The sequence below is a fragment of the Triturus cristatus genome, chromosome 4_2, assembly GCF_964204655.1.
Source record: "Triturus cristatus chromosome 4_2, aTriCri1.1, whole genome shotgun sequence".
NCBI classification, from domain to species: domain Eukaryota; kingdom Metazoa; phylum Chordata; class Amphibia; order Caudata; family Salamandridae; genus Triturus; species Triturus cristatus.
This window is the reverse complement of record NC_140586.1, coordinates 960387366-960411018: the sequence shown is the minus strand read 5'-3', so window position 1 is coordinate 960411018 and position 23653 is coordinate 960387366. Positions and strand designations below refer to the sequence as shown.

The window sequence follows — 23653 nt, the reverse complement described above, 5'->3', positions numbered from 1 at the left end:
CTGACTTTGACATAGGATTGCATACACATATATGACACTAGGAGTATAACGATATCTGACAGTATAAATATATATTTTAATTTGAGCTCATATTTATTTAATAATTTTAATATCAGAAACGGTTATAATTGACACCTTTAATAAAGGCTTGAACTACATACTCCAAAAGGCGCAATATTTCGCAAATTTTTCCTAAACATTTCTGGCATGAGAAACAAGATTGGAGCACACTGACATTTTTCTATACCTGGACCCCCAAAAATCCCCATTTTTCAGTGTCAGTGCAGGGACTGAGTGAGAGGCCGTGCAGGGAGTAAGTCAGTGTCAGTGCAGGGGAGTGAGTGGCAGTGCAGGATGGAAGGCACTGATTCTGTACTTGGTATAAATAATCCGTGTTATATTCATGCTTTTCGCTCTGCGTCTTTCTTTAGTTTTCTCTCTCTTCTCTTTGCGGGGCACTGTCTGCATCACCCCCAGACCCCCCTTCACTTCTGCCTGTCTGGGCGTGAAGCTAGGGGGGAGTTTGGGGGGAGGGGAGAGATGTCTTGTGTTTATCTCGCCCACATGAAGTGCAGGGTGTGAATCCTTTACATTCTCTGCGGCAGTCTGCGCATGTGCGGGGGAGCTGTGTCTGCCCATGACTGGTCGCAGGGGCAGTCTGCGCATGTGCGGGGGAGCAGTGTCTGCCCACGCCTGGTCACAGGGGCAGTCTGCGCATGTGCGGGAAGCAGTGTCTGACCACTTCCGAATGAGGGTCCTGGTGAATGCAGTCCACGGAGGTGGAAAGGGATACTTTTCCAGGTTAGCGGCGGCAGAGACACCAGCAGCAATGGTGATGACATCACTTCCGGCCTCTGCAGAGATGGAATGACCACTGTGTGTCTGCAGTTATCTCCATCTTCAGACCCCGCTCAAGACCCCAGATCTGCATCTGCCCCCCCCCCCCCTCAGACCCCAGATCTGCCCCTCTCCCCGCCTCCCCCCTGGAGCCCCTGGGCGTGTCTGCACATGCTTCTGCTCAGGTAGGAGATTGTCAGCCCCTTCTGCTGTGTTTGTAGAAATAGACTGAATAATCCTGGAGAAAAACTCTGCCAGGAGCCGGGCTGAGTTGGGCTCTTCTATCCGGGGGGCCTGGGGGGCTTTCCTCCAGGCCCTGGGGTGTTTGTGGGCATCATTGGTGTTAAAGAGGGGATATGTGCACTGCACTGCATCTTACTGCACCATGAGGGATCTGTACACTGCACTGCATCTTACGGCACTATGAGAGATCTGTGCACTGCATCTTACTGCACTATGAGGAATCTGTGCAGGTTTCTGCTCAGGTAGGAGATTGTCAGCACCTTCTGCTGTGTTTGTAGAAATAGGCTGAATAATCCTGGAGGGAATCTCTGCAGGAGCCGGGCTGAGCTAGGCTCTTCTATCCAGGGGCCTCTGGGGGGGCTTACCTTCAGGCCCTGGGGGTGTTGGTGGGCATCAGTTGTGTTAAAGAGGAGATCTGTGCACTGCATCTTACTGCATTGTGAGGAATCTGTGCACTGCAACTTACTGTGTTATGAGGGATCTGTGCACTGCATCTTACTGCACTGTGAGGAATCTGTACACACTGCACTGCATCTTACTGCACTCTGAGAGATCTGGTGGGGCGATAAGGTCCTGTGGTGTCCTGAGGACATCAGGACACAAGAGGACCTCATCCCCCGAGCGGCAGTGCGCCAGGAGTCGCGTTTGCAGAGTGGTGTAAAAAGGGGGCGTGGTCTCAGACCACTCTCAGCAATCCAGCTGTGTTGGGCTTACTGAGTGTACCTGGTGGGCTAGTTGGCCCCCAGGGACCCTCATGAGGAAAGGGGACTTCATCCCCCAACCAAAAGCGCCAGGAGGCACGTTTGCAGAGTGGTGGAGAAAGGGGGCCTGGCCTGTGTCCACCTTTCAGCAATCCCACTGTGTGAGGCTTACTGGAGGTAAGAGGTAGGCTAGTTGGCCCCTAATGACCCCCAGCAGTGAACAAGAATTCAGTCCTCATTGTAGAGAGCGCCAGGGAGTGCGTTTGCAGAGTAGTGAGCAAAGGGGGCTTAGCCTGTAATGACAACTTAGCACTCCTGCTGTGTGGTACTTACTGGAGGTAATAGGAGGGGTAGTTGATCCCCAAGGATGTCCTTGGTGGCCAAGTACCCCTCTTGTTTCCTCCAGTAAGTCCCACACAGTAGGATTGCTATGACGTCTTTGGAGGCCACCTCTCTCCACCACTCTGCAAACGCACCTCCTGGCAGACTACGGGATGGGGGATGAAGTCCACTTTACTCCTGAGGGACTTTGGGGGCCAAGAAGCTCTCCTGGTACCTCCTGTAAACGGAATTCTTGAGCGCTAGTCGGAGGCCCAGCACCCTTTATTTACCACTCTGCAAACGCAAGTACTAGTTAAAGTAGACTTTTCCAAACTACAAGCGGTGAGGACCCAGCACCTCTGCGCACTGGTGAGTAATTCCGATTAATTTCCAAAGCCTTAATCACAAGATAGTCACGCTCAACTCTCAAAGGTCCCACCGCCGCTCAGACCCTGTCATCATCATCAATTTTTCTGAGAGGAGCGTCGATATTTGTATTGTTGTAAGCAATCCATTATTGAATTCCTTAAGAACCAAGTCCATAGGCAAGTATACTTTATAGAAATGTTCTGTTTTTATTGCATAAACAAATCTTTTCAAGGCAATCCAATCCAAAAACTCATATCATACAAGTACATCAGCCTGCGCGTTTCGTCCACCATTGGAAGTCATCAGGGCTGGAAAACAAAGAAAAAAATACACAAATCAATGTTGACATCAATGCGTCATTCCAATCCCAATGTATACACTACAAACACCATATTCATAATGTTACTCCCCCTTCAATTTTGCAATCAATCAATGCCCTTCCAAACCTGCCTATATACAATCTCATGCAAATCGTTAGGCTCAAGAAATTAGTAGAACAACACACATATTACATCAGATTCTTTATATTTAATTCATTCCTCTGTAATTTATACATGCATTAACCTAACTATAACCATCAGTTCACCAAGCCTTCATGATATTAACAACATTTTGGACATACCACAAAATTAACTCACTTTCAATTTATGTCCATCTCTACTGTGTCACATCCTCCCATTAATCGTGATGCTTCTTTTCTACAGCGAGGAAACAGAAATGCACCCTTTTTTAATACTGACAAATAATGGACTGTCCCCTTTATCATTTGTTTGACAGTCTATATTGTGAGACAAGGTTCCATGATTGCCAAAGCACAATGCTCATTTTAGGTCCAGGACTACTGATATCAGCCCCGCCCTGAAAATATTGGTTCTAAAACCTCCTTTATAGCGTCAAAGAGCTCATAACCATGAACTTAAACATACCTCAAAATTCCCTGTATTCCGGTTATCTCCTATAAGTCCTTCTAAAATTCGTCACTTTCTTCCGTTAATGGGAAAAATTCTTATCTAAAAAACAAATCAATGGAAAGCACCTTCGTTATAGTGCCAAAAAATCTTAAACCTTCCTCATAACCTATGCGATATAGTATTTCTTTATGAATTAAGATCCCAGTTTATCACAGCTTGTTAGAAGGCGACCTCAGAGGGGCTCGGAGGGGCACTGACTAGCCTGAGGTCAACCCTCTAGGTATCGTAGCCGGGCACTGGCGGGAGACTCCTCAGGGGAGGAATCTCGTAACTAGGATCGTACCCTTGGCACCACACGACAAAGAGACACCACACCGGGAGTTCTTAAGAACAAATCTTTATCAGATCGGAGTTGGAGGATCTTTATGATCCGCAAGGCAAAGTATATACAAATGGAGCGCAGGCTCACAGAGTCTCGGAGGGGGTAGGAGGTAGCGGGACAGTCTTTGGGGATATGGATCAAATGCAGGGGCGTACCCGGCGCACAGCTCACAATCCTCGAGCTGGGGGATACGCTTGTCGTTGTCGGGGTCCGGCGGGACCAAGAGAGTCTGTGGGAGCCGCGAGTCACTCAGCAGGGCTCAAGCACACGTCGAAGGTCTTACGATCTTCAGGGAGCCGCGAGTCACTCAGCAGGGCTCAAGCACAAGTTCGGAGGTCTTACGATCTTCAGGGAGCCGCGAGTCACTCAGCAGGGCTCAAGCACAAGTTCGGAGGTCTTACGATCTTCAGGGAGCCGCGAGTCACTCAGCAGGGCTCAAGCACAAGTTCGGAGGTCTTACGATCTTCAGGGAGCCGCGAGTCACTCAGCAGGGCTCAGGTGTTTCCAAAGGCGAATCTGCCGGATAGTCCCCGAGCACCCCTTGTTATAGGACGACCCCTCTTTTGATGTCCGGAGTCTATGCAGGCAGGGGTCTTGTCACCTGGGGGTCGCTTGTCGGGGTTTCCTGCTATTGTCTTTTGATCCTTTCAGGGCCGGGTCGGGAGGAGTCCCAGACACCCAGCAGGCGTGGAGCCAGCCCTCGGGGAGGCCGGCGGCCGATCGAAACCCACCTTCCCAGGGGAGCTCAGAGGTGCGATGGAAACTGCTCCTCCCTCTCTCATCCCAATGGGAGCGCGATGTCTCCCAGCCGGAGTGGCGCCTCTAGGCCAGGGTCGCGCTGGGGCCGGGCGGCCATCTTGGTGCATGAAGTGGGCACGCGGGCCCGGTGTGGCCGAAAGGAGGAAGGCCACAGACGGGGAAGTCCGGGTCGGGTGTGTGTGGGTTCTAGAGGGAAGGATCGGCTAGGCCGTGGGCTCGGGGGCTACGTGAGGTGCATGGGTCAGGTTATGTGGTGCGGGGACAGGGATGGCTATGCTACGAGGCCGGGTCTAACACGCGTCCCCCCCAGCTGAAAGCCGGAGAGAACTACCCATCCTCTTGGGGGTTCTCTTTGCTGAGGCGGAAGAACCGGGAGAGGCCATCGGCGTTGGCGTGGTCAGTACCAGGGCGATGTTCCACGGTGAAATCCATCCCCTGGAGGGAGATTGACCACCGCAGTAGTTTGGGGTTTTCTCCTCGCATCTGCATGAGCCATCGCAAGGGGCGATGGTCGGTTTGGACCTTGAAATGGGTGCCGAACAGATAGGGGCGTAACTTCTTGAGGGCCCAGACTACGGCGAACGCCTCGCGCTCGATGGTGCTCCATCTCTGTTCTGTGGGCAACAGCCTTCGGCTGAAGAAGGCTACGGGCTGGTCTAGGCCTTGGTCATTCACCTGGGACAGGACGGCCCCAATTCCATGCTCGGAGGCGTCCGTTTGTACCACAAACTCCTTGGAGTAGTCGGGAGCCTGAAGGCCGGGGGCTGTGCACATGGCCGTTTTTAGGGCATCGAACACCTCTTGGCAGGCAGGGGTCCACTGCACTTTCTTGGGCTGTTTCTTGGACGTGAGTCCCGTGAGGGGGCCGACTAAGCTGCCGTACCCCCGGATGAATCTCCGGTAGTAGCCGGTGAGGCCCAGAAAGGCTCGGACCTCCGTTTGGGTAGTGGGGGGTTCCCAGGCTAGGATGGCATCGATCTTGGGCTGTAGCGGGGCGACCTGGCCGCTTCCGACCTGGTGCCCCAGGTAGACTACCGAACCTTGCCCAATCTGGCACTTGCTGGCTTTCACGGTGAGGCCTGCCTGGCGCAGGGCGGTTAGCACCCTCCGGAGGTGCTGGAGGTGCTCACTCCATTCGGAACTCAAAACTGCAATATCGTCTAGATAGGCAGCGCTGAACTTTTCCAGCCCGGCCAGGACTCTATTTACCAGTCGCTGGAAGGTGGCCGGGGCATTTTTCATCCCGAAGGGCATCACGCAAAAGCGATAGTGCCCATCCGGGGTGGAGAAGGCGGACCGCTCCTTGGCTCCTTCTGTGAGCGCAATTTGCCAGTAGCCGCAGGTGAGATCGAAGGTGCTGAGGAACCGAGCAGCCCCAAGTCGGTCAATGAGCTCGTCGGCTCGGGGAATGGGGTGGGCATCGGCTCGGGTGACTTCATTGAGTCCCCGGTAGTCCACGCAGAAGCGGAGTTCTGGGGCGACACCGGGGGCAGCTGCTTTCGGGACCAGGACCACGGGGCTGGCCCAGGGACTGTCTGAGGGTTCGATCACTCCTAAGGTCAACATCTTTGAGACTTCGGCTTGAATGCAGGACCGGACCCGATCAGGGACTCGGTTGGCTCGGTGTTTCACCGGCGGGCTGTCTTCGGTGTCCACGTCATGGACACACCAGTCGGTGACTTGGGGGACCAGGGAGAAGAGGTCGGAAAACTGCCCTAGGAGCTGGCGGCAATCCTCACGTTGCTGGGGAGTGAGGGATGGGGAGAGGTTCACTCCCTCTACGGAGCCGTCCTTCTCTTTGGTGCACAGGAGATCAGGGAGGGGATCCGACTCCTCCTCGGCCCCGTCATCGGTGGCCAGCAGGAGGCTCAGCTCCGTCCGCACAAAGTGGGGCTTGAGGCGGTTCACGTGTAGGACCTGGAGGGGGTCCCATGGTGACTGGACGTCCACCAAGTACGTGACCTGGCTCTTCCGCTCAATCACTTTGAAGGGCCCGGTCCATTTATGCTGGCAGGCGCAGGGTTTCACGGGGGCCATGACCCATACCTGCTGGCCCGGCTGGAACTCGACCAGAGTGGCGTTCTGGTCGTACCAGCTCTTCATCTCTTCCTGGCTCGCCTCCAGGTTGGCCTCGACCAGCTCTCGGAACTTCCTAGTCTGGTTTCGGAGGGTCAGGACGTATTGGAACACATCGCGGGGGTGGCCTCGGTGCCCCGCCTCCCACTCTTCCTTGACCAGGCTGAGGGGCCCCCGGACGGGGTGCCCGTAGAGTAACTCAAAGGGGCTGAACCCCAAGGATTTCTGGGGAACTTCTCGGTAGGCGAACAGGAGGCAGGGGAGCAGGACGTCCCACTTACGCCGGAGGGGCTCTTCCAGGCCCGCGATCATTCCTTTCAGAGTCCTGTTAAACCGCTCTACCAGGCCGTTTCCTTGGGGGTGGTACGGGGTGGTGAACTTATAGCACACTCCGCATTGTTGCCACAAGGACGTCATGTATCTGGAGATGAAGTTCGTACCGCGATCGCTCACGACCTTGCGGGGAAAACCCATACGGGAAAAGATTCCCATCAACGCCCGGCCCACCACGGGGGCTGTGACGGTGCGCAGGGGTATGGCTTCAGGGTATCGGGTGGCATGATCCACCAGGACGAGGAAAAAGCGGTGCCCTTGGGAGGTTGGGGGGTCCAGAGGCCCCACGATGTCGATCCCAACCCGTTCAAAAGGGGTACTGATGACAGGGAAGGGTTGGAGGGGAGCCTTGCGCTTTCCTCCGCTCTTCCCACTGGCCTGGCACGTGGGACAGGACTTGCTGTGGGCTTCTACATCTGCTTTCATTCTGGGCCAGTAGAAGTGAGTCACGAGGCAACTGTAGGTTTTGTCCTGGCCTAAGTGGCCTGCGAGGGGAACGTCGTGGGCCAAGCCCAGGAGGAGGTCTCGGAAGCGTAGGGGTACCACCAGCACCCGGGCGGATCCTAGTTCCACCGACTTCTGCTCGCTGTACAAAAGGTCATTCTCCCAATACACCCGGTGCGTTCCAGTTTGGTCGCCCGCGGCCTGGGCCTCTGCCTGTTGCCGGGGCCCGACCAGGGAAGGGCAGGTAGCCTGCTCTCGGCAGAACTCCTCTCGGGAGGGGCCCCCCTCGTGGCGCCACTGGGCCAACTCGGGCAGATGGCCTAACTCGGTGACCTGTGCGGAGTCGAAAGGTAGGGGTTCGTCGCTGGTGACCGACCCTCCTTGTGGGGGTTCGTGGGGTCCCTCAGCGGGGACCATCCTGTCTTCAGTGGTCGGGGCGTCGTCGACCTCCCCAAGGGGGGTCAGTCGGGCTGCCATGGATCGGGTGGTGGCGCACACCCACTCAGGAAGACCCATCATCCCTAGGTGGGTCTTGCGCTCGACTTGTTTCCAGGGGGAACTTTCCAGGTCGTTCCCCAGGAGACAGTCGACTGGCTGGGAGGTTCTCACTGCGACTTTCAGTTTCCCGACCACCCCTCCCCATTCAAAAGGCACCAGGGCTACCTTACACAGACTTTCCGTGTTGTCAGCGGAAATGACCGGGCAAAAGACGTTGGGGAGGACCTGGTCTTCATTGACCAAATGACTGAGGACACCGGTGATGCTGGCCCCGGTGTCACGAAGGGCTTCTACTTGGTGGCCATTGATTGTGACGAGCTGCCCATATTTCTTCGTGTTGGAGGGTAGGAGGCTTCCAGGGACCATTTCTCTATCTCCTAAGGATACTAGGGCCATGGCTGCGGGTTCCCACTCTACGGTCTCCTCAACCTCCTCCCCCAGTGCTACATTGGCTATTTGTCTAGCGGGGGGTGCTGCCTGGGTGATGTGGGGGGCCATGGGGCACTCAGGGTCGTTGGCGTAATGCCCGGGCATCTGGCAACGGAAACAAGTGATGGTCACCCGGTGCCCCCGTCTCAGGGGGGGGCCGGATACAGCTGGTGGGGGTGCCGGGAAAGGCGGAGGTTGGGTTTTCGAGGGACTGGACTGGGACTCTCTCTGCCCTCCCTGGTTTCCCCCCCCCTCTCTGGCGGGGTGGTCCCTGACTGGCTCGGGGGTATTCTCCTACAGGGCCCCGGGAGACCCGGGTGTTGGTCCAGCGATCCGCCTCGACAGCCAGCTTTCTCGGATCCGTGAGCTTGCTGTCGAGCAGATGCTGGCGCAGTTCCACAAAGCAGTTCGCAGCCAGGTGTTCCCACAACATAAGGTCCGTTAGTTCTTCTAGGGTGGTTACCTTGCTGCCCTTGATCCACCCATCGAATGCGCGGCTGAAGAAGTTTACATACTCCACCCAGGTGGTGCCCGGGATCTTCCTGCAGCCCCGGAACCGCTGACGGTACATCTCTGGGGTGAGACCGTACCTTGTGAGGAGGGCCTCTTTCATGTGGTCGTAGAAGGTCTGCATGGAGGTTGGTAGGTCGAGCAGGGTGTCTCTTCCCTCGCTCAGGAATCGTCCCCACAACCCGGCCCCCCAATCCTTCTGCGGGACCCGGTGAGAGGTCATGGCGACCTCGTATACCCTGAACCACTGTTGAATGTCATCGTTTTTGTAATATTCTTTGACCACATCCTTGGGGATGTGGACCTTTTGCTCCGCCGGGGAGGCCGCCTCTCGGTTCCCCGGGGGCCGCGCTTCTTCGTTTTTTGCTTTTAGCTCCATTTCCTTCAAGCTGCGTTCGTGCTCCAGTTGAAGTCTCCTTCCTTCGTGCTCCTGTTGGAGTTTCTTCTCTTCTAGTTCTCCTTGCACTCGCATCTGTTCCACTGCTAGCTTTTTCTCGGCTAATTTCAACTCGCCCTCGATTTTGAGTTTGGCTAATTCGAGTTCGTGATGGCGACTTCTTTCTCTGTCTGCGAGTTCCTCCGGGGATAGGCCCCCGTCTGGTACGAAGCTTCGCACCTGGTTGCTGCTGCGTTCTCCTTGGGAGGGTCCAGCTTCGTCGTGCGGCTCCACCGCTCCTTCTGGGCGGGGGGCTCCAGAATCCACCCAAGCTTTCAGTGCCTTCTGCATATCTTCTTTGGTGTTGAGACCAGTGGTAGCGATTTTGAGTTCTTTGCAGAATTGCTTCAGTTCTCTGTGTGTGTACTCCTCCAGTTGTTCCGCCTGGAACACGGTACTGGTGTCGTTTTCTGTGAGAACCACGGCGTTTCCTTCTGCCATCTTTGTCGGTAGTTCGTCAGCCGTTCACGGTACGATCTCTAGATTATGGGCCCGAATCCCGTCGCTTGCCACCAATGTTAGAAGGCGATCTCAGAGGGGCCCGGAGGGGCACTGACTAGCCTGAGGTCAACCCTCAAGGTATCGTAGCCGGGCACTGGCGGGAGACTCCTCAGGGGAGGAATCTCGTAACTAGGATCGTACCCTTGGCACCACACGACAAAGAGACACCACACCGGGAGTTCTTAAGAACAAATCTTTATCAGATCGGAGTTGGAGGATCTTTATGATCCGCAAGTCAAAGTATATACAAATGGAGCGCAGGCTCACGGAGTCTCGGAGGGGGTAGGAGGTAGCGGGACAGTCTTTGGGGATATGGATCAAATGCAGGGGCGTACCTGGCGCACAGCTCACAATCCTCGAGCTGGGGGATACGCTTGTCGTCGTCGGGGTCCGGCGGGACCAAGAGAGTCTGTGGGAGCCGCGAGTCACTCAGCAGGGCTCAAGCACACGTCGGAGGTCTTACGATCTTCAGGGAGCCGCGAGTCACTCAGCAGGGCTCAAGCACAAGTTCGGAGGTCTTACGATCTTCAGGGAGCCGCGAGTCACTCAGCAGGGCTCAAGCACAAGTTCGGAGGTCTTACGATCTTCAGGGAGCCGCGATTCACTCAGCAGGGCTCAAGCACAAGTTCGGAGGTCTTACGATCTTCAGGGAGCCGCGAGTCACTCAGCAGGGCTCAGGTGTTTCCAAAGGCGAATCTGCCGGATAGTCCCCGAGCACCCCTTGTTATAGGACGACCCCTCTTTTGATGTCCGGAGTCTATGCAGGCAGGGGTCTTGTCACCTGGGGGTCGCTTGTCGGGGTTTCCTGCTATTGTCTTTTGATCCTTTCAGGGCCGGGTCGGGAGGAGTCCCAGACACCCAGCAGGCGTGGAGCCAGCCCTCGGGGAGGCCGGCGGCCGATCGAAACCCACCTTCCCAGGGGAGCTCAGAGGTGCGATGGAAACTGCTCCTCCCTCTCTCATCCCAATGGGAGCGCGATGTCTCCCAGCCGGAGTGGCGCCTCTAGGCCAGGGTCGCGCTGGGGCCGGGCGGCCATCTTGGTGCATGAAGTGGGCACGCGGGCCCAGTGTGGCCGAAAGGAGGAAGGCCACAGACGGGGAAGTCCGGGTCGGGTGTGTGTGGGTTCTAGAGGGAAGGATCGGCTAGGCCGTGGGCTCGGGGGCTACGTGAGGTGCATGGGTCAGGTTATGTGGTGCGGGGACAAGGATGGCTATGCTACGAGGCCGGGTCTAACACAGCTTGATACTCATTTTAGTTCCAGCCAGCTGGAATCCGCACACTCTTTATATGTGGATCCCGATAACTTCAGCTTCTTTACCTTCTCTTCTCTAATATGAGACTCAGTAAGCAAAACAAATTATTTTTAAGCACCATTGTAATACCCATCATCCAACCCACATTGCGGAGTATCCACCCCTTACAAAAATGCAGGCCACACCACCCTTCTTTCAGTAGTTCCTACCTGATTAGCGGAATGTTCCAAACTCCTATGTGATTGACCCGGCTGGCCCGATAATTCCCGCCGTGGAGCTTGGACCGGCCCTTTGCCCGTTTTTAAGCAGCTCAGGGACCAATCGTAAGCCGCAATTTCAATCCTTTTAATTAACATGTTGGAAACGCGGTTCCCTCTTAGGTCCTCACTGTTTCAGCCAATCGCATGCATTCCCGGCAGTCTGAACTGGGGTGGCAGAGTGGGCTAAAGAACGGTGATGGATCAAACCCAGATCTGTTGACTGGGTGTGAGTGTTTGATTGGTTCTGATGCTCCGTCCATCACCACCCCCTTTTGTACCGCTTTGTTCGCCATAAGTTGGCAGGGTATGCTCAGACGTGAGTCCCTTGCTCACTTTGCCACTGGATTCAAGCAAGCCTGGCTGAAGACGGCTGAAATGCCAGAAACCATGCCAGAAACCGGTCCTAGGAAGCTTGTTTCCGGTCCAGGGAAGGCATGGCTTGGCAGTTCGGGCTGGACTGTTCCCATGAGGCACGGGGTCAGACTGATTTGCATATGGCCATGTCTGAACTGGGGTGGCAGAGTGGGCTAAAGAACGGTGATGGATCAAACCCATATCTGTTGACTGGGTGTGAGTGTTTGATTGGTTCTGATGCTCCGTCCATCTCCACCCCCTTTTGTACCGCTATTATATACTAGGGCCTTACAGGGGAGGTCATGCCAATCACAGGGGTACACCAAACCATATTGTACCCTAGTGCATGTAGATGTTTTTACTGTATTCTAAGTGTCTTTTAGTGTAGCACTGGCTCTAGGCCTGGTTAGTCAGAGTCAGTTACCACCAGTACTAGTAGGGCAAAAAGGTGGGGGCACATGATGACTTTGCAACAAGGCCTCTTTCTGCAACTCTGTTGCTTCTATCTGCATAATTTTTGCTTCTTTATGCACATTTCTTTGTCTTTCTGGACTTCTGTTGCCTCTTTCTGCATTACTCTTGCTTATTTCTGGGCCTTTCTTCCTCTTTCTGCACATGACCTACCTCAGTAGGCATAGTTAGAAATTAACAATTAAAAAACCCTTAGAAATCCACAGTTTTTTCAGTGGATTTCTAAGGTTTTTTTTCCATAGGTTTCAGGGATGCTATAGTTAGAAATTAGCATTTAAAAAACCTTAGAAATTCACTGAAAAATCCACGTTTCAGGGATGTTATAGTTAGCAATTAGCATTTAAAAAACCTTTGAAATTCACTGAAAAAAACATAGGTTTCAGGGATGTTACAGTTAGTAATTAGCATTTAAAAAACCTTAGAAATTCACTGAAAAAAACATAGGTTTCAGGCATGTTATAGTTATAAATTAGCATTTAAAAAACCTTTGAAATTCACTGAAAAAACCTTAGGTTTCCGGGACATTATAGTTAGATGGACATTTCACTCGTACAAAACCAGAGAAATTCGGCTGTTATAGTTCGTTGAGCTAACTTTAACTCGTGCCCCCGCAATGCACTGCTGATGACGTCACATATTGCATCATTCATGACATGGTCAATGACATCACTGATGACATCTGAAATGACATCACTGATGACATCCTCCAGTGACTGTGTGTTTCTGTAAAGTTTAAATGTGCTTTATATCTATCTATATATATATATATATGTATGCCAAGATGTATTGAATTATGAGTGGGTGTATGCGTGTCTGTATAGATGATTTAGTAGGTGCATGACTCACCGTATAAGTGAGTGATTAAACGTGTCTTACTGAATGCATGGGTTAGTGAGTAAACTGTGTAAATGTCTGTATCAGTCTGTCAGTTGGTGTGTAAGCGGCTGCATGGGTTGGTAAGTAGCTACATGAGTGTGTATATGGGTTATTGATTGGTTGTCTGAGTGTCTGTATGGGTGCCTGAGTGTCTGTGTGGGCGGGTGGGGGCTGTGACTCTGTGCATAGATGTGTGAGTGGGTAATTCACTGGGTGTATGGGTTCAAGAGTGCATCTGTGAAGGGCTGTATGGGTGGGTGAGTGTGGGTATGGGTGTGTTGGTGAGTGAATGGATGTCTCAGTGGTACATGTGTGAGTAACTACATATGTGAAAGGCAGTATATGTGAGTGTGAGAGTGAGCGATTTTGAGAGTGGCTGTATTGATGAGTGTGTGCTTGTATCAGTGATTGTATAAGAGAGTAAGAATGTGTTAGTATCTGTATGAATACGTGAGGTGGTGTGTGTATAACTGTATAGGTGAGTAAATGGGAGTATGAATTATTCTTTGCATGATTGACTAGGTTTGTGAGTAACTCTATGGATGAGTGGCAATGTGTGAGTGTCTGTATAGCTGTATGAGGGCAAATGATAGTGCTGTATTGATAAGTGACTGCATGTATGGGTGTCTGTATGGGTGAATGAGTGGACGTGTGTGTAGACCTAGGACTCAGTGAGTGGGTATGTAGTAATTGGTATTGGTGTGACTATGGTTTAAAAAATGGTAGTCTGTATTTTAGAGTGGGTGTATCAATGGTTATATTAGGGTGTGAGCAGGTGCATCAGATTATCACGTGGATAATGTCATCAGTGATGCCATCAGTGATGTCACTTACCATGTCATGAATGATGTAATATGTGACATCATCAGCAGTGCATTGCAGGGGCGCGAGTTATAGTTAGCTCAACGAACTATAACGGCTGAATTTCTCTGGTTTTGTACGAGTGAAATGTCCAACTAACTATAACGTCCCTAAAACCTATGTTTTTTTCAGTGAATTTCTTTGTTTCTTTCAAGGCTAATTACTAACTATAACGTCCCTGAAACCTATGGTTTTTTCACTGAATTTCAAAGGTTTTTTAAATTAAATTTTTTAGCTATCACGTCCCTGAAACCTATGGTTTTTTCAGTGAATTTCTAAGTTTTTTAAAATGCTAATTTCTAACTATGCCTGCAGAGGTAGGATATGTGAAGAAAGAGGAAGAAAGGCACAGAAAGAAGCAAGAGAAATGCAGAAAGAGACAACAGAAGTCCAGAAAGACGAAGAAAAGTGCAGAAAGAAGTAAGAGATATGCAGAAAGAACCAATAGAGGTGCAGAAAGAGGCATTGTTTCATAGTCATCCTGTGCCCCCAACTTTTTACTGACTGTTACTGCTGGCAAGTGACTCTGACTAACCAGGTCCGGAGCCAGTTCTATGCTGAAAGACACTTGAAATACGGTGAAAACACCTACTTACACTAGGGTACACTTTGGGTTGGGGTAACCCTGTGATTGGCATGACCTTCCCCATAAGTCCCAAGTACATATTAGGGCAGGGGGATTAAAACTACCTCTACCTCAGAGGTGCAGAAAGAGGCAAGAGAGGTGCAGAAATAGGCCGGAAAGGTGCAGAAACAGGGAACGGGTGCAGAAAGAGGCAAGTGAGGTGCAGACAGAAGTAAGAGCAGTGCAGAAACAACCAACAGAGGTGCACAAAGAGGCAAGAGGGGTGCAGAAAAAGGTATGAGGGGTGCAAAAAGATGGAAGAGAAGTGGAGAAAGAGGCAAGAGAATTGCTAAAAGAAGCAACGGAGGTGTGGAAAGAAGCAAGCGAAGTGCAGAAAGAGGCAAGTGAGGTGCAGAAAAAAGCAAGAGCAGTGCAGAAACAACCAACAGAGGTGCAAAAAGAGGCAAGAGGGGTGCAGAAAAAGGTATGAGGGGTGCAAAAAGATGGAAGAGAAGTGCAGAAAGAGGCAAGAGAATTGATAAAAGAAGCAACGGAGGTGTGGAAAGAAGCAAGCGAAGTGCAGAAAGAGGCAAGTGAGGTGCAGAAAAAAGCAAGAGCAGTGCAGAAAGAACCAACAGAGGTGCTGAAACAGGCGTGAAGAGTGCAGAAAGAGCAAGAACAGTGCAGAAAGAGGCAGCAGAGGTATAGAAAGAGGCAAGAGAGGTACAGAAACAGGCAGGAATGGTACAGAAACAGGGAACAGGGTACATAAAGAGGCAAGAGAGGTGCAGAAAGAGAAAAGAGCGGTGCAGAAAGGGGCAAGAGATCTGCAGAAAAAGCAACATAGGTGCTGAAAGAGGCAAGAGGGGTGCAGAAAGAAGCAAGAGAAATGCAGAAAGAAGCAACAGAGGTGCAGAAAGAGCTAAGAGAGGTGCAGAAGCAGGCAAGAAAGATGCAGAAACAAGAACAGGGGTGTAAAAAGAGGCAAGAGGGATACAGAAATTTGCAAGAGAGGTGCAGAAAGAACCAACAGAGGTGCAAAAAGAGGCAAGAGGGGTGCTGAAAGGGGTAAGAGAGGTGCAGAAAGAGGCAAGAGTGGCACTGAAAGAGGCTGGAGGGGTGCAGAAAGAAGGAAGAGAAGTGCAGAAAGAAGCAACAGAGGTGCAGAAAGAGGCATGAGTGGTACAGAAAGAGGGAAGAGAGATGTAGAAAGAGGCAAGAGAGTTGCACAAAGAGGTAAGAGGGTTGCAGAAAGAGGCTAAAGGGGTGCAGAAAGAAGCAAGTGAGGTGCAGAAAGAGGCAAGAGAGGTGCAAAAAGAGGCAATAAAGGTGCAGAAAGAGAAAAGAGAAGTGCAAAAAGAGGCAAAAGAATTGCTGAAAGAAGCAACAGAGGTATAGAAAGAAGCAAGAGAACTGCGGAAATAGGCAAGTGCGGTGCAGAAAGAGGGAGGAGAGATGCAGAAAGAGGGAAGACGAGTGCAGAAAGAGACAACAGGGGTGCAGAAAGAAGCAAGACAGGTGTAGAAAGAAGCATGGAAAGTGAAGAAAGAAGCAACAGAGGTGCAGAAAGAAGCATGGGAAGTGCAGAATGAAATAACAGGGGTGCAGAAAAAGGCAAGAAAAGTGCAGAAAAAAGCAACAGAGGTGCAAGGAGGCAATGGAACTGCAGAAAGAGGCCAGATAGTCGCAGAAAGAGGGGACATGGGTGCAGACAGAGGCAAGAGAGGTACAGAAAGAGGTAAGAGGGGTACAGAAAGAGGCAAAAGGGATGTAGAAATGTGCAAGGGAGGTGCAGAAAGAGGCAAGAGCAGTGCAAAATAACCAACAGGTGTGCAGAAAGAGGCAAGAGAAGCACAGAAAGAAGCAACAGAGGTACAGAAAGAAGCATGGGAAGTATGGAATGAAGCAACAGGTGTGTAGAAAGAGGCAAGAGAAGTGCAGAAAGAAGCACCAGAGGTGCAAGGAGGCAAGATAACTGCAGAAAGAGGCAAGAGAGTTGCAGAAAGAGGCAACAGGGGTGCAGACAGAGGCAGGAGAGGTACAGAAAGAGGTAAGAGGGGTGCAGACAGAGGCAAGAGAGGTACAGAAAGAGGTAAGAGGGGTGCAGACAGAGGCAAGAGGGATGCAGAAATTTGCAAGAGAGGTGCAGAAAGAAGCAAGAGCAGTGTAAAAGAACCAACAGAGGTACAGAAAGAGACATGAGGGGTGCAAAAAGAAGGAAGAGAATTGCTGAAAGAAGCAACAGAGGTGTAGAAAGAAGAGAAGTGCAGAAAGAGGCAAGTGAGGTACAGAAAGAAGCAAGAGCAGTGCAGAAAGAACCAACAGAGGTGCTGAAAGATGCAACAGAGGTGCAGAAGGAGGCACGAGGGGTGCAGAAAGAAGGAAGAGGAGTACAGAAAGACGCAACAGAGGTGCTGAATGAAGGAAGAGAAGTGCAGAAAGAAGCAACAGAGCTACTGAAAGAGGCACAAATGGTGCAGAAAGAGTCAGGAGAAGTGCAAAAAGAGAGAAGAGAGGTGTAGAAAGAGGCAAGAAAGTTGTACAAATAGGGAAGAGGGGTGCGGAAAGAGGCAGGAGGGGTGCAGAAACAATTAACAGAGATGCCGAAAGAGGCAAGAGAGGTGCAGAAAGAAGCAAGTTAAGTGCAGAAAGAGGCAACAGAGGTGCAGAAAGACGCAAGAGAGATGCAGAAAGAAGCAAGTGAGGTACAGAAAGAAGCAAGAGCAGTGCAGAAAGAACCAACAGAGGTGCAAAAAGAGGCAAGAGAGGTGCAGAAAGAGGTAGAAGGAGTGCACAAAGAGGCAAGAGTGGTACAGAAAGATGGAGGAGGGGTGGAAAAAGAAGGAAGAGAAGTGCAGAAAGAGGCAAGAGAACTGCAGAAAAAGGCAAGAGAGGTGCAGAATATGGTAGGAGAGGTGCACAAAGACGCAAGAGGGATACAGAAATAGGCAAGAGGGTGTAAGGAGAGTAGGATCTGCTTCACATGGTTACCCCCACTTTCTGCTGGTGTTTCACTATTTTTCAACTTTAGTCTGGCTGGGACCCTGCTATTTAGGGCCCCAGCCTAGCTTCTTCCTCTCTAAATTGATTGCATGTACTTTAGGTACACTTCAGATTGGATTCTGGGGTACCCTTGTGAGTCCCTAGTATATGGTATACTATGTACCCAGGGCATAGGTACCCCAGAGACCTACCAGGGGCTGCAGCATGTATTGTGCCACCCCTGGAAAGCCCTCCAAAATGACACCACAGGTCTGCTACTGCAACCTGGGTAGGTGGTGCATGTTCTGTTTTTTTTCCATAAACAAATCTTTTCAAGGCAATTCAATTCAAAAACTCATATCATACAAGTACATCAGCCTACGCGTTTCGTCCACCATTGGAAGTCATCAGGGCTGGAAAACAAAGAAAAAAATACACAAATCAATGTTGACATCAATGCGTCATTCCAATCCCAATGTATACACTACAAACACCATATTCATATTGTTACTCCCCCTTTCAACCTTACTGAGGTATAGGTTCACTATACCTCACCTATCACTGCACATAGTAACCTATCATCCACCACTATGGCAGGCTGTAGGCGAGTAGGATCTGCTTCACATGAGTACCCCCACTTTTTGCTGGTGTTTCACTGTTTTTCGACCTTAGTCTGGCTATGACCCTGTTAATCAGGACCCCAGCCTAGCTGCTTCCTCTCTAAAATGGTTTCCAATGTACATTAGGTACATCTCTAATTGGATTCTGGAGTGCCTTATAAGTCCCTAGTATATGGTATACTATGTACCCAGGGCATAGGTACCTCACAGGCCTACCAGGTGCTGCAGCATGTATTATGCCACCCCTGGGAAGCACTCCAGAATGACACCACAGCAGCCTGGGTAGGGTGGGCCATGCACCCCTTACTGTGGTATAGGCTACCTATATCACTACCATTGCACACACATATTATAAAACGTATAAGTACTCCTATGGCAGGCCGTAACAATACTGAAGGCAGAGTGCTTGGTTTTTATGTGAGAGGGTGCCCCTGCATAAGCAGAGCCCTTCTGCAGCGTTCGGAGTACCTCCTCTGATGCTGTTAGTGGTGCAGCCTGGCCATATACTCTTAAGTGCATTATAACCTCGCGGTAAATGCTAACTTTGGACTGGCTGCATGGAAACATGTTGTGTTTAGTGTCAAACACTTTGGAATACTACCCGCCCCCCAGTTCTGGCGGTGGGGGTAGCATTCCACCCTTCTAGAGGGAGAGACATGTACCCACTAGTCTAATCGGTAAAGACTTTCTAGAGCCCTGGCATCACAAAATGGATGCCACTGCCACAGATACGGGGTCTGGCCTCCTGTTGCTGACCGAAACTCCGGCAGGGGAGGCCTGGACAATAGGTTTCCTGTCCGGGAGGTGTAACCACCTCCCCAGAAAGGCAGATGTGTATTGGGGCTGGGCGGGGGCACTCTCTGGTGCTTTGAAGTCCTGCACTGGGGGCACACTTGGTGACCCTATGCATAGTCCAGTTCAAACCGGTTGCAGGGGCTACCTGCCCCTGCTCTGTCGCGAAACTGGACAAAGAAAATGGGTGTAACCACCCCTCTTTCCAAACCCTCCCATAGGTGGGTCCCCAGAGTATGTCCAACCCTCTATCTTAGTATAAGTATAGGAAACCAGTCCTTGAGACTTTAGATTACCCTGGACGAAACACTGTAACATATATCCTGGACCTTCGACTTTCTATTTCAACTAGAAAACTGGAGAAATCTCCCTTGGGGTTAAGGAGTGACTCCCCTGCTTGGCAGGCACCAGAGAAGCAACTGTCCGGTCTGCAACTCTGAAGCTCCCACCGGACGCCGAAGACTATGCATCCCCAGAGGTGGATTTCCAGCCTTCCCCGAGGCTACCCTGAGTCCACAGCAAAGCTGAGGCCCGTGGCTATCGTGTGTGACGTGGAACCGTGACCCCTGAGCACCATGAACTTTTGCCGGTACATCATCATCCTGGTCTTCCTCGAAGTTGTGCTTTGGGCTCCTAGTAGCCCCAGCCTTGGGCACCTACTGCACCGAAGATCTCTGGCCTCCACTCCACGAGTGACCCGTGGGCCAGTTTCCAGTGCGATTGCTCGAGGCTCCTTCGCGATCGCTAGCCCGTTGGCTAGTGGGTATCCACGAATGCAACTCCTTTTCTACCTGGGCTTTCCTGGTTGCTCCAGACTTGCCCTGACGTACCCTCGCTGGGTGAGTCCCCCAGACCTTGCTGGTCTACACCGATGTCTTTCTTCTATTTCCCCTTGACTTGCCATTGCCAAGGCTTGTTGGTTCCATTCTGGTCGCCGACACCGCAGCACTCGACAGACTTCGTGGGACAGCTCGAATCCAGCTCCTGGTCGTCGTCGACGCCTCCTGGACCTCGTGGCTGAAGAGTCAAGACACCCGTCAACTCACCTGAAGCACCTGACATCTGTGGGCATTGGACTATCGTGCCCCTGGTCACTGGTAAGTGACCCAGACTCTTTTCCCTCTGCTTTCAGGTTCCTTCCATCCTCCATCCAGGCTTGGATCTCTTCGGACACTTCTCCTCTTCACGGCAGCAGCACTTCTTTGCCAGCTTCCATTGAAAACGACGCCGCGACCCGATACCAAAAGACACCTATGCACCCGGCTTCCCTGGGTGAGGTAACACGAGTACTCCGGTGCTCCCGTGGGTGTTGGCCCTAGACACTTCTAAGTCCAAAAGGGTTTGGTTGTAGTCGTCCTCTAAGTGTCCTTAACTTGTAATTTTCCAACCGCGACTTTCCCCATAGAAGTTTGTAGTAAGGACTCCCTTAATACGTACATACATTGTTAAGTTAGCATAACCACGTCAGAAGTTAGAAAGCCATCTTGCTGCTTTTGCACACGACACTGCGTTCACATGTTATTGCTTAAACAAACTGCTGACTCGAGTTTTGCCTCACACGAGAGCAATCTGTTGTTACCATCCCGAGCTCTGCGCAGCGACCTTGGTCTGCACACGATGTGACAAACAGTCTGAGTTGTTAGACAATGCATGTTTTCCACTCTAGGTTGATCGACCCACTATTTAGTCATAACACACGAGCAGCTGCACATACCTGAAAGTTGGTGCTTTTAATATCACAGACATCATGTTTATTATTCAGACCGAAGACGAGCCTTCCTGCGAGAAGACTCCTGATGCTCCTGTGATGTGATTTCACTAAGCTGATCTTTGAGGTATGGGGTCCCCTATTCAAGCCTAAGAGACCTTCTGTTAGTATAATAATAATATTAGCTTCTTAGTAAAGGGAAGGTGGTAGTATCCACTGTCATTATAACATGATCACCCCTTTTATATTCTATGGAATTGTAACTATGTTGATGGTTTTGATTTTAATCATTTGTCTGCTTGTATTAGCCAAAGTACTGCATCTTAGGACACGTGGTCTATAAAAATAAACTCTTTTTATTTTCACCGTGTCTCTGTCGATTCTTGTTGTGGACTGATGTGAGAATAATATACGAACAGGTATTTCCGATTCCCACCATTCCTGAGTATGTACTGAGTCGCTTGTTCTGGGTTGTCTTTTCATTGGGACCGCCGAGCTAAATCTCGGATAACGAATGGGACACTTATGCTAGCCGGATACTGGGTTCTGGGTTCCGAGGTGAGTTTCTGGTACACCACAACTCACTGAGGTCCTGGGGTTCTACGCATAGTTCTGTGTATAAGCAGAATCCCTGCAACAAGTTAAAGGCGATTCCGCCTGCGTTCTAATACGGCACGCGTCCCCCGTGGGTCCCCTATGTCACTACCATGGGTGGTTCCTTGGGACCCAAGCACTTCTAAAGGCTCTAGGCCTAGTTCAGTCGTGGTTCTTATACCACTTTATTTGTATATGGTTTGGTACGCCCCTAGGGCCCAAACGTGTATTTGTGCTTTTACTGTTGAATACTGACTTGTAACTTAAGTACTTCGAACTCCAGCCTCATAAAGAAACTAGAGGGGTGTGTTTTATCTTAAATACATATATTTTGAATATATACATGGTGTGGTTGTCCTTTCATTTGGCCATTCAAGAGATTATAGACTGGTAAACCAAGCTGCTTTACATTCCTTCAAGACTTAGCCTGAAGGCTGCTCTCCATAGCTACCACTAGGATAGCTTTCAATAAAGGTTGTCTTTAACCTATCACCATAAGGGGTTGTTTGGACTGGTACAGGGTGCCCACTTTAATTAGTTGACAGCATATACCAGGCCAACTTCTCACATTGGTGTGCAGCGTGTGGGATTCCAGCTTGCTATTGTTTTAGCAGATAATCTCAATTGAATTGATCAACTGAAAACCACTAAAGGTACCTTAGGTACATATAATATCATGCTTAGTATACAGTAAGTTCTACTGAACTTAGAGTTGTGTGTCAAGGGCTTAGCACACCCTTTCTACAACTCAAGAGAGTTTAGTAGGCCACATTAGTGTAGGTAGTGCAATACACCACACCACACTAGTAATGTCTAATCAACCAGGAACCAGTGGGTCCCTGCCAGAAGCCAGTGGGCTTCTCCCCTATAAGTATGAGGATCTCACCTTTGCTCAGCTTAGGGCCTTATGTTCTATTAGGAAGCTGAAGACAGGCAAAAGCCCAACCACCCAGCATCTCTTGGAGATACTCAGGCTGGATGATCTCTCATGGCCTAGTGGGCCTGAAGGGGTAGGCAGAGTGGGTGGGGCAGCAGTTGAGGGTGGTCCTAGGGGTGGAACTCCCCCTGGCTCCACATCTGCTGCTGACCAGACTGATGACAATGATCAGGATCTGGACAACCCAGCTCCACTGGATGAGGATGATGAGGAAGAGAACAATGCTCCCCTCTTTGTCCCTCCAGGGAGAGTTGAAGGTAGGGTTAGAAGGGATAGATCTCTCTCAAGGGAGTCTGTCCATTCTACCTCATCTGTAGGGACCTCCATTTCGTCTCACAGAGGGAGGGAAACCTCCCATGAGAGGAGAGAGAGACTTCTGAAGTATGAGCAAGCTCAGCTTCACCTCAGAAAACAGCAGATGGCCCTAGATAAGGAAGCCCTAGAGCTCTACAGAGCTAGAAAAAAGGAGGGACTAGAGTCCCTTGGTGGCAGCAACTTCCCTAGAGATAGGGAGAGGTCTTGTGACCATAGAAACCGAAGTAAGATTGTCTCTCCCTACCAGAGTGGAGATGACATCCACAAATGAATAACTGCCTTGGAGAGTGCCTGTAAAGTACAGAGGGTCCCCCAAGGGCAGTGGGCAGCAATCTTATGGCTGTCCTTTGCAGACAAAGGTAGAGATAAGCTCCTCACTGTAAGAGAAGAGGATGCTGATGATTCCCAGGTCTTGAAAAGTGTACTGATAGATGGGTTCGGCCTAACCACTGAACAATACAGGTTAAAGTTCAGGGATACCCAAAAGGCACAAAATCAAGACTGGGTGGACTTTGTTGACTGTTCTGCTAAGGCGCTGGAAGGTTGGATATTGGGCAGTAAGGTGTGTGACTTCACAGGATTGTACAATCTGATAATGAGGAAGCAGATTATTAATAACTGTCAAAATCAGCTGTTACACCAGTACCTGGTAGACTCTGATCTGACCTCTCTCCAAGAATTGGGAAAAAGGCAGACAAATGGGTCAGAACCAGGGTGAGGCAGAAGGTACAGAACCAAGGTGGTGACCCTAAGAAGCAAGATTCTAAGATCTCTGACAAGGGTGGGAGAAGGGTAAAGACCAGAAGTCTTCACAAGGGCCCCAAAAATCTTCTTCAGGTGGGGATTCACAGTCTAACAAAGGAAAAGGCCAAAAGAAACAATGGTGCGAAGTCTGTAAGCAAAAGACACACTGGACCAGTGATTGCACCAAGTCCAAAGAGAATACTCCAGCCCCCACCAATGCCCCTAAGGCACCTGCTCCCTCTAGTGCAATTACAATTGGTGGTGGGAGTACACAAGCCAAGGGTTTAGTAGGGTTGACCCTGGGTACTGAGTTGGGCTCTGGCCTAGTCAGAGAAACCACTCAGGCTGTTCTTGTCTGTGATGGGGGCATGGATATGACCCCCTCTGTGAGTCCCAGTAACTTGGGCAAGTACAGGCAACAGCCTTTAATCAATGGAGTACAGGCTTTGGCATTCAGGGACACAGGAGCAAGTTTCACTATGGTGACAAAAGATCTTGTGGATCCTGGGCAGATTATACTTGGTGATATGTACCATGTGACCAATGCTAGCTACGTCAGAACAGACCATTC

The 23653-nt window shown here is 50.8% G+C and overlaps 1 protein-coding gene across 1 annotated transcript in view; it reads left to right on the top strand.

Moving 5' to 3' along the window:
- Positions 1 to 756: 756 nt before the first annotated feature.
- LOC146839126 (uncharacterized) overlaps positions 757 to 23653 on the top strand; it is a 45238-nt gene continuing 22341 nt past the window's right edge. Inside the window, exon 1 of the mRNA XM_085603131.1 lies at positions 757 to 1022. The gene's annotated coding sequence lies outside the window, so the exon portion shown is untranslated. The remainder of the gene's footprint in view (positions 1023 to 23653) is intronic.